Here is a 17165-nt window from a genome sequence, read left to right as displayed (position 1 = left end):
TAGTCTGGAGTTGACAGCCAAAAGTCCTGATCACATCAGAAACGGATGAGGATTCCGGTCTTCAGTGGAGAAGAGGCAAGTCTGGAGCACAGACTATCTATTCATAAATGAGAATTAAAATCACTTTTGAATGAGATTCCCTTGTGCGTGGAGAATAAGAGAGTCAAGGACAGAGGTCTGTGGAATCCCCAGATGAAGTATAAAATACAATTAACTGTGAATAGGAACATTAAACCAAAGAGTAATTCTGTATACTTTACGAAGAAATTTAGGAAATGAGCAGTTTCTTTTTCAGTTGAAGCTGTGCTTATAGGCAACATTCATGTTTCAGTCAATGTTTTATTTTGATTTTGGTTTTTATAGTAGGATTGAATTTCAAAAGTAGAAAAATCAGTATACTAGAGTACTTGAAGAAACACTAGAAGTTGGAGTAAAAAACCCTGTCATGTTCTGATAAATACTTTACATTTGCAGTTTATGTTGATTGCAAAGGAGAAACCTGTCATTTTACCATTTATTGAGTTAAATGATACACTGAATTGAACTAAATCACCATTAAACAGGAAAGAATTCTGAACAAACCAGTATATTTACATGAGAAGTTCCATTAAACCCCATAGATACTAGCAGTGAGTAAAATAAACTGTATAAACATGGAAGCAGATTCATCTGGATTTTCAGGGTGATGCTGCCTAACTCTTTTTGTTGAAAAAATATAAAAACACACACACACACACACACGTACGTACACACATGAGAAAGAAAAGTAGAAGACTGTATTTCTAGTCTCTTAGCTGTATCCCTGTTACTTTTTATGACTTTTATGGGTGGGATCACTCACCTAACATCTCGCCCAACCTAACTTGGGTTACACAGATGTCAGGCAACAGAGGTGTCTGTCTACCTCGGAGCCATCCCTGACGCAGGCTTAGGTGCACCCAACCCATGGCCTTTCTCCTTCTGGGGCAGGGTCTCACCTGTCAGGTGTATCATGCTCCAGAAGTTCCCACCTCCTGACTTTGAGAGGAGCCTTGCTTGTTGGACACATGTCTATATTGTGCCTGTCAACAAGACATCAACCCAGCTATTAGCTTCTGCTACATTTCAGTAGCTTCAATGATTGACTCCTTATTGTCCCTTAAATACTTAAAGTGTAGCTGAGCTTGCATTCATTTTATATGTATTTTTAATCAGCTATGCCTGCTGGCCAAGGTTTTTATTTGTCTGAAATAATATCTGATGTTATGATCTCTCTGAAATTGAAGTAACTTGCTATAAAGTGCTTGCTAAAAGAGGAAAACTAAGGTAAGTTGCAGAGAGAAGACACTGAAGTAAGAACATGGGTTCACTGTCAAAGAGATCCCAAAGCAAACAATACTGGAGGGGTATTGAGTGAGGTCAGTAGGGAGGAGCTGAGTAGCCCTAGGCATGTTTATAACTAATTTTTGAAATACTACAAATGTAGCTCACGTTATAAATAACCATATGTTCATTAAATAACCGAAGAAGGAAAATCTGGGAAAAGTTAGTCCAGACATTTATAACTTTTTTTAAAGGTAGTTGATTTTTTCCATATGATTTTCAGACTAAGAAACTATTTTCATCTCTTGTGGACTGCTCATTGTTTTTGAGAGCTGCAGTAAAGGAAAAGAGCAAAGTTACCATCCAACCTTAAATGCAAAACACGAAAACATTTGGGATTTGAGCTGACTTGGTTGCTTGATATAGCTTTTACTTTATAGCAGAGGTCTATAGCAAAGCTTCACTGAAAACTTAATGTAGCTTATTTTCCCAGAGTCCAAATTGATGGTTGAATGCCTGAACAGAGAGAAGAATTTGCGTTCTGCCTGCCAAACTGAAGAGCTGTTGTTTAATGTATATTACGCAGTTCATCCTCATCATAAAGAATGTGCTGGTTTTCTATTTCAAATATCATATTCAACCATAATACAGATGTATACAAAAAAATACAAGCTTTATGTGAGGAGTACACAATTCATGGTTTATGAATTCAAGGTGAATTCATAAAGGAAGAGTAGTTCACAATGGAAAAAACTGGAATAGATACAGATTACAGACACTATTGTAAATGTCAAGTAGAGTTTGACAGCTGGTAGGTTGGAGACATAATTAAAAAAAAATTCCATACATGTACAGACTGCCTTTTAGCATGAAGAATTGGCACATAGTGAAATAAGAAGGTGAGTAGCATATGGGGGATTAAGGCAGCTGAGTTCTAGTGGAAATTGAAGGCAGACAAATAGGCCTTCAAGACAAAGATGACCATAGTGGTAGCAGTGGTGGTGTGTATTTGTTAATTCATGGCACAGCAATCTACACTAACTAAAAGAAGGTCTGTCTCATGCAGTTTACCATCCCAACCAGAGCCTCTGTAATACAGAAAAGAGGAAAGCATCAGAGGAGAAGTGTCTAGAGAATGGCAGAAGATGCCCATTAAACAGACTGGTCTGTGTGAAATCTGTTTTGATGGAAGGAAAAAGTAAGCCTTTTGTACACTGAGCTAAATTGTTAGGATTCTGGTCAGTTGAGTTAAATAAAGGCATTTAGGGGAGATCAAATTTTAAGAAAGAATTAGTATTTTTGTCAAAAATTTTTAAAAATTGCTTTGCATTTAGACATCTCAAGCATACGAGAAAATGTAGTTTTGAAGGTAGAATACTTGTGCTCTTTAAATATTATTTCTGTGTATACTTGTTTTTGGCTTCAGTTTATATTACAAATACAATGACACTTAGCTGTGACCCTGCAGAAGGAGAGATTAGTTTGGTAATGTAAACTATTTTGGGAACTGAGCTGTGTATTTATTTCTATATCTTTCTCTTTAGTCTCTTGCTTGGATTTCTCTGGATGTTTTAATCATAGTTAAGCTTACCACTTCCATTTTTTAGGTCATGCTTTTTAATCAGTGTTCTGCAAGTCTTGCAGTATTGCCTGACAAATGGCATCCACACCACAGCTGCTGCATCATGAGGAGATTCTGCTGAATCACAAGTCAGTATGAATCTCTTGAAAAGAAAGTATTTGATTTTTTTACTATAATGGAACAGATTTTCTTTGCATTTTAATATGAAATGCAAAATCATGACCTATAAGTCCTACTAAGTGTTCCACAAAGTTGGGATCTATTAAGTCTTGAATTTATTATTTTCATTGATCTGATGAAAATAATATTCAGACAGTGTTTGCTGCTGGAGTTTTAGAGACAGTCATCAACTTAAATGTGAGAAGACTCTTAACTATGCACCTGGACCTGGCCAGGGTAGTAAACCCACATTTGGCCATGTAGTCTTTCCAGCAGGTGAAGGGCTTTTCTTCATTTCTGCCTATCAATTCAGCAAATACCTTGAACATGAAAAACTGCTTAGGAGATTACTAGGCAGGAAAGCCCCTGCTTTCTCCCAGTTAGTAGTTTCATTAGAAAACCGAGAGGCTGATACCTGTTGATTTTAAAACCTTGGAGGACATAGGGACCAGAAATACTCAGTTAATTTTGCTAGTTATAGATAATTCCTCTTGAATGTATTGATTTGGTTCACAAGGCAGAACTGTTTTATTAAATATCATGCATGTTTTACATAAACTTTTATTAATGAATAAAACATAGTTTCAAACAATCTTACTGTGTTTTAATTGATGTTTAATTTCCATTTTAAAAAATTATGACCCTGTATAATAAGGGGTGATTCATTACTTACTAGCTAAATGGTGTGTAAAAATAGTAAATGTGGGTTAGCACAGATTAGTCCATAGGTATGTATGTAACACAGCTTCATGGTAAGCAAGTAGTAGTATCAAGTTGGTGTAAAGATTCTATTTCATCATATATTAATCAGTGTGTACTAAGAAGTTTTAAAAGGTAACTAAAACCACGAGTGTTTTAAATGGTTAGGCAGCACCAGAATCTTTTTGGCCAGGATCCACAAAACACGTAGAGTGTTGGCTGAAGTGAAGTGGGTGAGCTCTGGGAGGGGGAGATAACAGCAGCAAAGCACCATTTGCACCCCTTCAGAAGGAGGTTAAACTGGGCGTACAGCTGAAGTTCAAGGTACAGAGCGAAGGCCATAGCCGTTTTGGCCGTGCTCGCCCTTCCTGCCTTGCCTCCTCTCATGCCCAGAGGCGCCCTGTCCCTCCTGCGAGTGCCTTCCCTGGCCGATTCAGCAGTGTAGCTCTGGCATACCCCATCGCTTCTCCGCCTTGGGAGCCAGAAGTTGGCCAGCCTTCCTTGAAGCTAAGCAGTTCCAGGGAAGGGACTGAAGAAACTAAAAAAGCTCAGGTTGGTTTGAAGTTGTTTTGCTGTTCTTTCTGTGACTCACGTGTGGATTGTGTGCTGTATAGGATGTGTTTTCTGGACCGTTCTGAGGGAGGTGCTAGCTGAAGCACACTTCCTAAAGCTTGAAGCAGATCGTGGTGGGGGAAAAAAGGAAAAGGAAGTAAATTATAAATTAGATACAGAACACGCAGGTTCTGTACATGTTACCAGTAGGATAGGGGGGAAGATACTGTACTAGCTTCTTGCAAAATTGAATTTCAGCTAAGTGCTTCAGAAAGTATGATACCCAGAATAATCAGTTACTTAGTGTTTTCCATTTGAAATGCTGTCTGTTCCTCACTACTCACGGTTATTTGTACAGTGTGCATGTGTTAAAGTTGAATTAATGTGTTTTATAAATAACAGGTCTTTAAACATGAAAAGTAAAAGGCCATCCAGAACGGAGGAGTGTAAAGAGTATGAGGCGTCTTCCACCTCTTTGTCAGTGGCTTGATGGTGTCATCATCACTGTTTATGTATTTATTTAACCACCTGAAATTGCTGCTGTTAGACTAGCAAGTTCATTTCTTGGCCTGGTAGAAAGTTTGAAGTGTTTCTAAATTCAGTACTGGAGTATTTAATGAGAAAGGAAGAGTTGTTGAAGAGACTGGGAACTGTGTCTCCTTTTTGCTGGGTAGATCTGAGCATGAGCATGGTGGCAGGGCACTGTGGGAAATATTAAACGCCCCTTCAGGTGAGTCGTCCATTTGTTGGGTCTGTCAGTTTAGAATTGCTCTTAATACCCTATTGATTCATTGCAGGACAAGAAAAGAATGAAAAAATACAGAACTTGTGGGCCAGTTTAGAGATTCTAGAAAAATTGCTCAAATTATTGGAAACATAACCCTTTCTAAATGTTTTGCACTGAGCAGAGTTCAGATAGTATTTATTAAATGTCTTCTGTTTGTCTTTCCCTTTCGCAGTGACATGGTAAAAGTTTCAGAAATGGTTTAACACAGTCAAATTTTCCCTGTAAACTGAGTACTTTAAATATGTAGGTGCTGAGAGTTTTCTTTGATCCCCAAAACATGTGAAGGTGGGGAATTCAGGAAAGAATGGCAGAAGAAGTGACTGTTGGGTGCCATTACAGTGTAACAAATCCCAGAGGTTGATTTGGGTTCCCCCTCACATCTGTGTATGTAGCATGTGTTCATGAGTCTGTGCACATTTGGTAGGGTGTGTTGTAAAATCCAGAAAATTAGTCTGCTAAAGAGATCTCTTTCCCTCTTGCCTTATCCATTCTGCCTTGTGCAACAGTTGCCTAAGCCTAATTCCCTTTTATGTGATATTGATTAACAGCCATGCTGAGTCTAGGACTGTCAGAAGGACTAAAATGTATTTAATTATTCAGCTAGAATAAAGTGGAAGACAGTGCAGCAGTAGCTGTAACATAAGACATTGGCACTTCCATCTCCAAAATACAAGAATTGTTCAGTAATAACCCAGCAAGTCTGTCCCCCTGGTTTGAAGGAAATTCATACGAGTCCAAAGATGAATGTTTGGAGAATGTGAGCGATGAGCTTGTCCTCAAGATCACTGCATACTTCGGGTATGTTCTTAGGCACAGTGCCAAGTGGTTACTCTTGCATGAAAAGAACACCATTTTACCAGAGGCACAATATTCCTTAAGTCAGATTTTCAAAAAGGAGAAAATACGCAAGAGCATTTATCTGGTGAATTTTTTCACAGGTCTTATTACCTCTAAAAGTGTATTTTCATACATGTACGTGAAGATTTCACATTTGTTGAAAAAATGTTTTTGAAAATCCCAGTTCTCATGCATAGTTTCAATGTGCAAATTTATTGTAGAAGTATTTGCATGTTTGTCTGGTTTTGGATTTGGGACAGGTTCAAAAGAAGGAGTTGAATGCTAGAATCTTTTGCATACTTAGAATAAGAAATATAAAAATTAGGGACAGAGTTTTGTTCAACTAATAGTGTTAAGATAGCTAAAATCACAGTTAAGTATTTTGTTCCGTAACATTACAGTGATACGTGCCACAAATCTATAGCAAGATTTTTTCCTGTGGTCATAAATTGCAAGGATTATGCATTAATGTTCCACTAAACCACCTTCACGAGGTCCCAGAGCTGTAGGCTGTTGGGGGCTGGGAGATTACCACCGCGTCCTTACTTTGTTCATACATCTTCACTGAATATCTATTTTTGCCATAGTTAAAGAAGAGATACTGGCTAAAGTGGATGTTTGACTTGATGTAGTAAGTCTGGGTTTATGGTCTTGTAATTTAAAATCTGTACTTAAAATAATTTTAAGTATTGTGTATATTATGCAGAATTATGTTTTGTGGCAAGTTTAAAAATCTAAAATGCTTGCAAAGAATAACTTACGTAAATTGGAACACAAATACACTTCTTCTAGTATGAGACTGTAAGTTACATTTTGTCTGGACTGAACTGTAGGAAAAATCTTCATAGAATATGATTTCTTAAATCAGAAAATAACAATAGTCTTGCTTGGATTGTTGCTAGCATATTTTAGTTAGGTGTTAGGAGCAGTTGCAGTCTGTCCCGGAGCTGTGTGTTTCTGTCTTTAAAACCAACAGCTTGGATGTGATACCATTCATTTACTCATGAGCATAGATAGAAAACACCAGTGTGCTGATGTTTAAAGGGTGTTGGTTTCATTTATGTGGGTTCATATTCAGTTTTCAACTATGGATGGATTCTTTTCCCCCCCCTTTTTTTGGGGGGGGGGCGGGGGGTGTTAGGGTAGAAGAGACAGGAAAAGAGAATCTAGTAGCTAGTTCTGAGTTTTTAAAATTATTATTCTTATCTTCCTCTTTAAAAATAGCCCTTCTTACAGGTTAAGACTCATGAAAGCAGCATAAAGGCAACAGAACAAACAGGTGCTGTGCTTTCTTGTAAGAGTTCATTGCCCAGTCTTTCCACCACATGAGTAGATCTTCACATCTTTCATTCTCAGTTGTGTTATTTTTTTTGAGTTTTCAGCAACATGGATGGAAGACAGCTCTACGCTAGGGTTAAACTAGATCAGACCATGTAGTTACAAAGCAGAGCAGAAAGAGAGTGAGTTTATGGGGAAAATCGATTGTTGGTATGCTGGGTACAAATTAAAGCCAGCTTGTTGCACTGTTTATTTAAGAGGTGAACTTCACTGTGACCAGAAAATAGATTATGAACCTAAATAATGTCATTGTTTTACTCATTAAAGCTGGAGCAATGAAGTAGTGTTCCAGTAGCACAGCCACATATCTGTGCACAGTCTCTTCAGAGTGAGATGAGGTAGTGCTGTTACAAAAAATAAGTTATTTTTAATTAATTCTTTGTTGCATTCATAACTAGGCCTTAATTGCTATGTGATCAGCATAGCACAGGCTAGTTGCTAAATCTGTAGAGTGACTGAAATCTGTCCTGTCCTGTGTTGCCCAGTCCTTTAATAATTATGTGTCTGCATGGATTTTTTTAAACTGATACTGGACCTACGGTCTGGGGGGTAGTTCTGACATTTCACAAGCTACATCTGGTCATGGAACAATGTATATAAACCTCTACATTTAATTTGTATTGGACAGCATTTTCAGAACAATGGTTGTAAAAAGTTTCTCAACAATATCATCTATTTAATAACAGTCATAATTATACAGAAGTACTTGGTTCTACGTATAAAGTCCATGTCATGTTAGAAATAATTCTCCCAATGCTGTGCATTTCAGTTCGATTATTATTGCACTTATTGAATGGTTGAAGTTACTCAGCCTTTGGCCTTGAGCCATTGTGGCATGCCTCAGGTGGTAAGTGAATTGCCTACAAATGCGCTGCTTGTCATTTCTTACTGCTTAATTTCTTCTTTGGAATAAGTTTAGTCTCACAATAGGCAGGCATATCACGAAGCCAAAAAGCATTAGACAGGGACGAAATATTAGCCTTGTAAAGCCCTTCCCAATGTTGAGTCACTTATCTTTCATGGAAGCTAATAAATACTGAAATTAATGGCATGCTTCTGCTTTAAAGAATTTTGCAGAATGTTTGCATCTGTCAGCAGACTCCTAATGAAGTGCCCGTTCACAAGCCCCATGGTGTGTCTGTATGGCCATCAGGTCATATTTGAGCCCCTTTTTCACAGGGAGGAAGAAATGAAGTGTGTTGGTGGAGGGATGCTTGTACCTGAAAAATCACCAGTGAATTAGAATATACGCATCACCTTTAATGGTAGCTCTAGTGTAGAGTGCATTTTTAGAGTCACAGAGTCAATCTAATGCAGTTTTTATGGTGGGTTATTTTTAATGTAGTATTTCTGAAGAGTCACACCACTGCCTGTTTTGGAACAAAGGTGCTTTTTCCTCCTGAAAACACGCTTCAGTTACATAATTTGAATAGCTCAGCAGCTCACAAAAAACCCCATGAGAAATAACAAGAACATTTTAACTTCTGCATAACGAACTTTGTTCTTCCAGAGTATGCATTGCAATGCACACAACAGAGAAGTCACTCAGATATCAACCATCGTTTATGTTGCTAGAACTGTGTAACTGTATTACTTAATGATAGATACCTTGATACATTGCTCTTCTTACATAGCTTTTTATTATGTTATAGTATATGTTACTATTCTTTGGTGCATGACTTCAGGTTTTAGAATGAACTATCATTTTGGATGACACAAAATTATTTATTGGTTGGCTCTTTAATAAGATTGTATGCTATTATATCTTGTTCAGTAAAACCAAAATGTATTTGTAGGTCTGTATCTCTGCCAACTTCTATGGATGATGGATTCAATCTTATTAAACAGTTGGTTTGATTTCTTTAATAACTTCTTAATACTTTATGCCCAGAATGACAAAGTGTAGTATCTTTTGGTACTCATGCCTGGACTACTAGAATGTGCAGTCTAAATAAATAAGACAGTATGAAGACCCTTGAAAACTAGTAGAAAACTCTTTCAATTCAGTGATGAACTGGAACACATCAAATTTCCAAATTCAGCGTGCTTTTTGGCAGTCTTCGTTTCATAGCATCAGATCTTGGATGAGTTTTTTATCTTGTAAAATGTGAGTTGGCAGGGCCTGAACCCAAATCAGTTTATGACTAATTTCCAACGTTAAACTGTGGCAAATATAATGCACTACTTTATTTGTTCCATTTGCAGTATTTCTCACAAGTCCGTCCTCTCTGCCTTTTGCACAAACAGCGTATTCAGATTAGCCTATTTGAGAATAAATGGAAAGGTTTTGTCACTTGCCGTCCTCTTTGTTTGGGATTTGTGGTGTATTTTAAGGAGATCCATTGGGTGTATGTGGAACGGTGACTTTCACATGGAACATTTTCTGTACTGCGACCATTAGCAACCACAGATAAATTTAATCATACCACTCAAAAAATATGGAAAGCTGTACAGAATAATAATAAGGTGAATCATGAATTTTTAAGCTCTCAGAGGATGCTCTAAAAAGAAATTGATTAATCACAGTAACAATATAACACCTTGAAATAGACTTTTACTTGGGTGAACAGTGTAAAGTAGTAGTTTAGTATCAATATTGGAAGGCAGTACTCTCCATAAAGCCGTTCTGGCTCAGTATGGGTTTGCTGTTTTGTTAGTCGCTTTAGGATCACTTAAGATTTCACCTGTTTTAATCTTCTGCTTAATTTTGTACATGTGCATGTGTGTACACATTCAGTCTGTGAAACCCTACCCTGAATTTGATAGAGTTTATGGTTAGTTCACTCATCTGTGGCAAGAAAATGAAACCTGCTTTAGCTGTTTAGTAAGGAAAATTGATATTGAGACATTTCTCCAGACCTTCCCACAGTTTTATTCCTACCTAAGGGGAGAAAGTAGTGTTCCCACACTTTGACAGGAATATGAAAGGGTTGTGTAGAGTTGTAGTGTATTACAGTACTGATATGCCTCCAGAAATCTTGGTGCCGCAGCCAGTGGGCCCAGAAACACAAGCATGGTTTTGCAGTACAGTTTCTCATGTGAAGACTATCAGTCAAGTAAATCCTGAGCCATCTTGCTGTGGAAAAATGGTAATTTATTCATTTTTACATTATTTTCTCCCCTTTTTTTTTTTTCCACTCTGCAAAAAATATGATGTAGGGAAAATGGTAGCAAAGCAATTGTTAGTTCTTCATGAAAAATTGCGGAGAAGCAGCAGTATGCACAGGTAGCATGCTTAATAGAACTAGAGTGAAAAAAAACACTGCCGATGAGCATAACATTTAGGGCTCTAAAACACGTTAACGTATTAAGTGGCAATAAACATATTTAAGGAAACAAAGGATATATGTAAAATAAATGTTGTGGCATCTTAATCAAAATTAGATTTCGCAGAGTATGGTGAAGTAGAATTGTAAAGCCTGAGAGATTGGTCCCATTTGCTGGTAATGTTCAGCTGTCATGCACTGGATTTTCTGCCCTGAAAGAAAAATACAAGTTCTCTAGAATAATCAGCTTTTCATTTTATTTTGCAGCCTTGTCTAAGCAGATGAATCTGATAATTCCTTAAATGGGAAATTTGCCAGCTGAGAGAAACCTAGAGGGCAACAAATGGGCAGTGATGACAGAATGTCTTAAATGCTGAGAATGTTGTTTTGATTCCATACTCTTTAAAAATATATTTGTCTAGTGGATGGTAAAATGTTACACAAGCAGATAACACAGGAGATTTCCTAGGCATTACACGTGCGCACACACACACATATGCAAACACAGTAGTATTATTTTTTTTCTGTAGGCTTAACCCATGTAAATTAAATTGCAAAAGCTTGTGATTAAATAAATAAATAAATAAGGGCAGGACACAAAGCGGTGAAATTAAAGCAGCTCTGCCTTAAGTCTGCAGAGATTTCCTTATCTTATCCTGCTGTTTCTAGGTACTGCAAAACATATGGCTCACCTTTAGGGGCAGTCCCCAAACAGTGGGAGATGTTGCATCCCATCTGTGCTGCAGCAACTGGAGGTGCAATAACAAGGTGAATTGAGGACGCCAAGATGATGGTGTTTAAATTCATTGCTGGTTTACCTTGGGGGGGCAGGGGTGGGGTGGGGGAGGGGGGGTGGCATTCAGTTTGGGTGGGTTTTTTTAGCTACCACATCCATGTGCCTTAAAGGTCTGAACATGGGTACTGCTGGAGAGGTAATTGTTTTGAGGAACTTGGCAGCCTGAATAAGGAATAAGAATGTTAGGATTTTAGGGAAAGGGGAAGGGGGAGGGGAAGGAGGGGAAAGGAGAGGAGAATAGGAAAGGAAAAGAAAAAAAAAGAAAAGAAAAGGAGAAAAGAATGTCAGAAGGAGGGCAGTTCTTTGCGTCTCCCACACTTTGTTCTGGCAGCAGCTGAATTGGCTGAATAGGCTCCTGTCCCCCAGTGTTCACAACTGTCCATTATCGCTCCCACAAGCTTTAGGTGATCATGTAGTCACTCCCTAACATGATTTGTTCACTATAATCTAGGTTAGTTTAAACACTTTTTAACACCAGCTCTCTGAACTCTTTTAATCAGAATCATTCTGAAATAAGCAGTTATTCCACAGATACTGAGGGGCAGCAGTGTTCGGCAGGAATGTAGGGGAAGAGTGATTATCAGAAGCAAGGGAATAAGGCTCCACCAGTGAAGCTTCACTTAGAACAAGAATTTAGAACGACTGCAGCCTGAAATTGCACAATACAGTGGATAGAATGGGGTATATGGCTAGACTCACTGCTACCCTTATGAAATTGAATTTTTTAATACCTGCCCTCCAGAATTTCAAAGCAGAGCTTCTAAGCCTCTTAGCCTGTGCCTCAGAATTTTCCAAAATAATTTCAAAGCCTAGGACGGGAAGTTACTAACACCTTGCACCTCACTAGAACACTTAGATGCAAAGTAAAACATAAATCTGTAAATTGAGATGCAAAAGACTCTTAATGATCCTTTTTTGTTGCTGCTATCTTTACTATATTCTTTGACTTCAGTGAATCTTTTGCTATTAAGTCCTTCTTTTCCTGCTAATCTAATACAAGAAAACCACTTACTACAATGAAGATTGAATATTCATACAACCCAGCTTTAGGCATTGGCATCCACATACATATATTTAAATTGGAATCAAAGTTAATTGGTGTGAGTATCCCTGACATGTTCCGTTATGAAATAAAAAGGTTCTGTTTCATTTAATACAGTACAATAAAAGCAGGTACCTTTTGTGCAGATGCTTGCTCTCACTTTTCATAGTTTTCTCAATTTACAGAAGGAGAGCTTAGTTTCCAAGATGAAAAGGCTGACATGGTTTCCAGAACTGCAGGCCACTTCTTTTTTGTTTTGAAGTCAATGGTAATCACATTTCTGAGACCCTGGGAAAAATCACCTTTTAATGCTGACTAAAAGTAACATCTCACATACTGCCTGCATAAAATGCAGTACTATAAAAAGTACATGAAGCGCAGTGTTATGTTGGGATGTACATGTATATACATGAATTGAAGCAGTCTGCATTGTAATTTAGATTATTATCCTGGTCTGGATGACTTTTAGACATTCTTAATTTCTTACTTTAGCATTTGAAAAAACAGGCCTACTATTTATTGAATAGAGCTAGAAGAATTTATTAAATAAAATTGATGCACGGGTAAGCATTAAACACTGTGAGACACTTCATGGTGTTGGAAGTAATGGAAGCAATTTCCTCTTTCCAGTCTTAAGCAATTTTGGTCCTTGCAAGCTTTCAAGAAATGATGTTTAGAGCAACAGAGTCAGGACCTTTGGGCTTTCATGCTGGAGTAGCAAGCCCAAGGAAGCTTCAGGAAAAAGGAAAGCAACTTAACTTTGCAGTTTTCCACATTTCAAAAGTCCTTCTTCCTTCGCAACAAATTTAACTAATTAGTTGCATTTTCAAGCTTTGGTGTGGTTTTGCATTTGGTTTGTTTTGCTGGAGTTTTTTAAGTGAAGTTTTCACACCTGATCAAGAGGTTTTGTAATGGCTTTGGAACATACTTTATGAACTTTACTGTGTCTGAACATACCATGGAGACAGAGAATATAAACCATGTATTGGCTAAGTCATTTGGATAACCACTTACTAAGATCTTGACTATTCTTTCTGTCTGTCCCTTCAATAAAGTACAGACTAGGGAGTCATTCAAAATCTGTGAGCTTTATTAAATAAAATACCTCTTAAAGTAGATGAAAAAATGAAATAAAACAAACCAAAGATGGTTGGTTACATCATACTATTTATGTTATCAGAATTGCATTAAAGCATAGAACATCACAAATATTGAGAGATAATTTATTGAAAAGCATTAAAGGAATTTATCCCAGTCTTGTTATACAAGCAAACTTTTCGTACATATACTAGTCAAAATTCTCATACATGCTTGTCAAAAGAAGTTAGTTTTGTCTCAGTTTAGATGTTTAGGTGCCCGTTTACTCCTATAAGGCATATGATGATGAGACAGCTAGTATCAACCATCAGGTTAATCATATTAACCAATCAACTGGAGCAAAAATTAAGAGAATTTTTTTTCCTGTAACATGCAGAAGATAATTGTAAAGGTTTTTTTCTGGAATTTCACTTCTACTGCTGACTTTTACATTATGATGATAAAAAGTTCAAATGTGGTGAAATACCCAGGTTACTGGCCAGCTCAAAGGTTTGGGTTCCTCAGACCAAGAAGGTGCTAGATGAGTGCTCTTTACCAAAGAGTCTGTGTGACATTTGTTGGACGGTTTTTTGTCTTTGTGATTTTAAATACTCAGTTTTTTCACAGCCCTATTTACTGCAGATAAATCAGTGTTCATGCTCTTTTGTTTCATTTAGTGTATTCCTGTAGCCAGTATTCTCAGCTGCATTTTTCATATCCAAACAGTATAACCTATTACTTTATGTCATGCATTGTAATTGAGGGAAGATTAAAATTCACGTAGTTAAACGGTAGTTTAATATAAATAGTTTTTACTCCTATAACTCTACAAGTGATATAGGTAAAAGGAGAAGGTAATGTTGGAAGATAATCTGCAGTATAACAAAAACATTCTGTGCCTTTAGTCACGAGTCTTCAGTTCCGTTATAGCGACTTAACGAGCATAAACTTTGTGCGCTCAGAGAGAATATCTCGTGTTTGATACTTTTAGGACCTTGGATCCGTCTGGATCCAGTATGCAAGTTTGTGCCCTTATGTTTCTGACTAAGCTCCTTATTTTCTACGTAAATAACACAACAAGCAATTTAATTTTAATATGGAGAGATTATTATTGCAGGATCACGAGGTAATTCAGGTTGGAAGAGACTTGGAGGTCTCCAGTCCAACACCAGGCTCAAAGCAAGGCCAGCTCTGGGGTTAGACCCAGCTGTTCTGGGTTTGGTCCAGTCAGAAGTCTAAAGATGGAGACTATGCAGAAGTCATCTTGCAAGAAGATTTAAGTATCTTTCTAATGCTGAAGATGGTAGTTACTGAATATAAAAATCTAATTTTCAAATAGATATTGCAACTAAATGTTCTGTTTGCAGAGCAATGTATTAGGTCACTTGTGCCATGCTTTTTAGATCTGGACTCATAAAACCATCTGCATTTTTGCAGAATCTCAACTGCTTAGCGTGCCACGTCCTTCCAGGTGTACACTAACTACCATATGAAGTATGATGGTTAGTGGAGTGTAACTCCAGCTGAAAGTTTTATTCTTGGATGACTTCTCTCTTCTCCTCCAACTCTTTCTCTGCTTCTATTTAAAAAAAAAAAAAAAAAACCACCAAAATTCAATGCAACTATTTAACCATAAAGCTGCTGTACATTTGCCCTGGCTTAACATAAAGGGAAGAATCTTTTTATGTAATAAATTTGGAAGTACTTTAAAGAGATAGTTTACTTCAAGAATTAAAGGATTGTCTCAAATAAGCTATTACTCAAGAAATTCAGCTTCCCTGACAATACAGCAAGTTTTTTTTGCAGAGGATACAAATAAAGGTAATGTTGCCTTCCCTGCCTGGCAAAGATGATTTCTTAGGAAATTCATAACCATGATCTGTTTTATTAAAAATGGCTAAAAGCAGGAGAATTTTCAACATTTTTTACTTAAGAAGGTTCTTTTGATTAAATCTGATGTTTGTTCTCCTCAATACCACTGCCTTTGAAAGAAGACTGTGGAAACAGCAGTGTAAAATTTTGCATTCCATGTGGAAGTGTGACTGACAAGTGTTGAGGTTTGTATGATTTGGGGCCACCCTTGCTCAGGATACTGTCTGCTCTTTTGTAGAAGCAGAAAACACACCAAGCAGAGGAGGTGAAGCTGGGAAGGAAGAGGTTGGCTTTGAATGACGGGGAAGTTGCCTGGCTGATGTGCAAGTGTCAGTGTTTCTCAGATGAGTTTTCCAGTTTCAGACTGGAGGGAAGGAGTGGGTGGAAAGTGCATGTGAAACTGAGATTTCTGCTTCTGGATTCACACGAAGAAATCTCAAAACAGCTCAGTATTTAATAACCTGCTAGGTACTTTACCAGGCAGTGTAAACACCTGTGATTGCATTTTCAAAAATCAGGTGTGGTAATGTGCATTTAGCTGATGTTGCTTGGCCCTGTTCTGAGGTGGGTGGTTGTTCTTGATTCAGAGAAGTGCTGCCTTTACCTCATCTTGCTGCTGCTTGACTCAAGCCAGATCAGTTTCTGATCACTGAATGCATTTTAATTACCTCTTTCATTGTTAAATATTTAAGTATAGCTTTTGTAGTCAGTCTTTGGAATTTAATTCATACTGATGGCCATCTTCTCAGGTTAAAGGGTAAGGCAACGGGTTAACTTTAACTTGCAGTAGTACTTCTAAGAGAATTCCTGAATGTTAACTGTCAGTTTTATAACAAGCATATTGGTTAGGCTGATGTAGAAGTACAAGTAGTAATTTCTTCTTGGTTTATTGTTTTGAGACTTCAAGATTTTATGTGTCCATGATGAGAACATCCAGGGGAAATAACCAGATGAAACAACACTACCACTCTAGCTGGGTCCTGGTGATGCCAAGCCAGAATATGGATTATTCACCACAGCGCAGCAGATCTAGAAAAAGGGTACCTTTTAAAACTCCTCTTTTTCTAGATATTCTTACTGGCCATTACCAGCTTTGTCCCTTTTTACTTCCTGTCCCACAGCTTGTTAACAAGGAAGCATGAGTCTAACATTCTAGAGTAATTTTTTTCATAATTTAAAAAAGTGTGGTGAGAAATTACATTTCTACTATATTGCAATAGCGTGGCACATTTGGGGAGACCTTGCCTGCAGTCCCCAAAATTTCAGCCCCTGCAGAAGTCCACTTACTGGAACCTGTCTGGGAATAAAAGCTACAGGGATACAATGGTAAAATAGTTTTCATTACAACATTAGAAAATTCTGCCCAAGACATTAAAATTTTTTTTGTACTTTTATGAGAATTCTCCAGCAGCTTGCAAAGTGCATAGTTCTGTGGCAACAGGATGTTCAATTCATGTCTATTTGCATATAATTCAAACAGCTTTAAAATTTCTTCTGTCACCTATCATTCAGAAGGATGTACAAGAAGTAAATAGTATGGAGAAATTTCTGCTTGACAGCTATAGACAGGCCATCTTCAGGAAGTATACCCTGAGAACTATCCTCTTATCAAGACTTCTGAAAACTTTTGAATGACTGGAAGACTTCCAAAATCCTTTCAGTCTGTGTATGTTTCCCTATTATTTTTGTTCCATAATGCATACATTCAATTTCCATTTTCTGCCTGATAGCTCCAGCATTTTATACTTAGTGGGCTAATCAAACAAATAACATTGCTCACTACTGGGAAAAGATGAATGTGTTAGATGTCTGGTTCTCTCCCAATTCTAAATAATGCAGGCTTTTTCTTTGCAAAA

At 37.4% G+C, this 17165-nt stretch overlaps 1 protein-coding gene across 5 annotated transcripts in view; it reads left to right on the top strand.

Moving 5' to 3' along the window:
* The window catches only part of TBL1X (transducin beta like 1 X-linked), a 199908-nt gene that overhangs the window by 84203 nt on the left and 98540 nt on the right, over positions 1-17165 (top strand). The window contains exon 1 of one of the 5 annotated variants that reach the window (XM_055703301.1): positions 4067-4294. The exons of the other annotated variants lie outside the window; for them this stretch is intronic. The gene's annotated coding sequence lies outside the window, so the exon portion shown is untranslated. Of the gene's footprint in view, positions 1-4066; positions 4295-17165 lie in introns of those variants that run through there. 5 annotated transcript variants of the gene reach the window in all.

This window comes from Falco cherrug, chromosome 2, assembly GCF_023634085.1.
Source record: "Falco cherrug isolate bFalChe1 chromosome 2, bFalChe1.pri, whole genome shotgun sequence".
In the NCBI taxonomy this organism is placed as follows: domain Eukaryota; kingdom Metazoa; phylum Chordata; class Aves; order Falconiformes; family Falconidae; genus Falco; species Falco cherrug.
The sequence above is the reverse complement of the archived record's forward strand: the minus strand, read 5'-3'. Positions and strand labels throughout refer to the sequence as shown.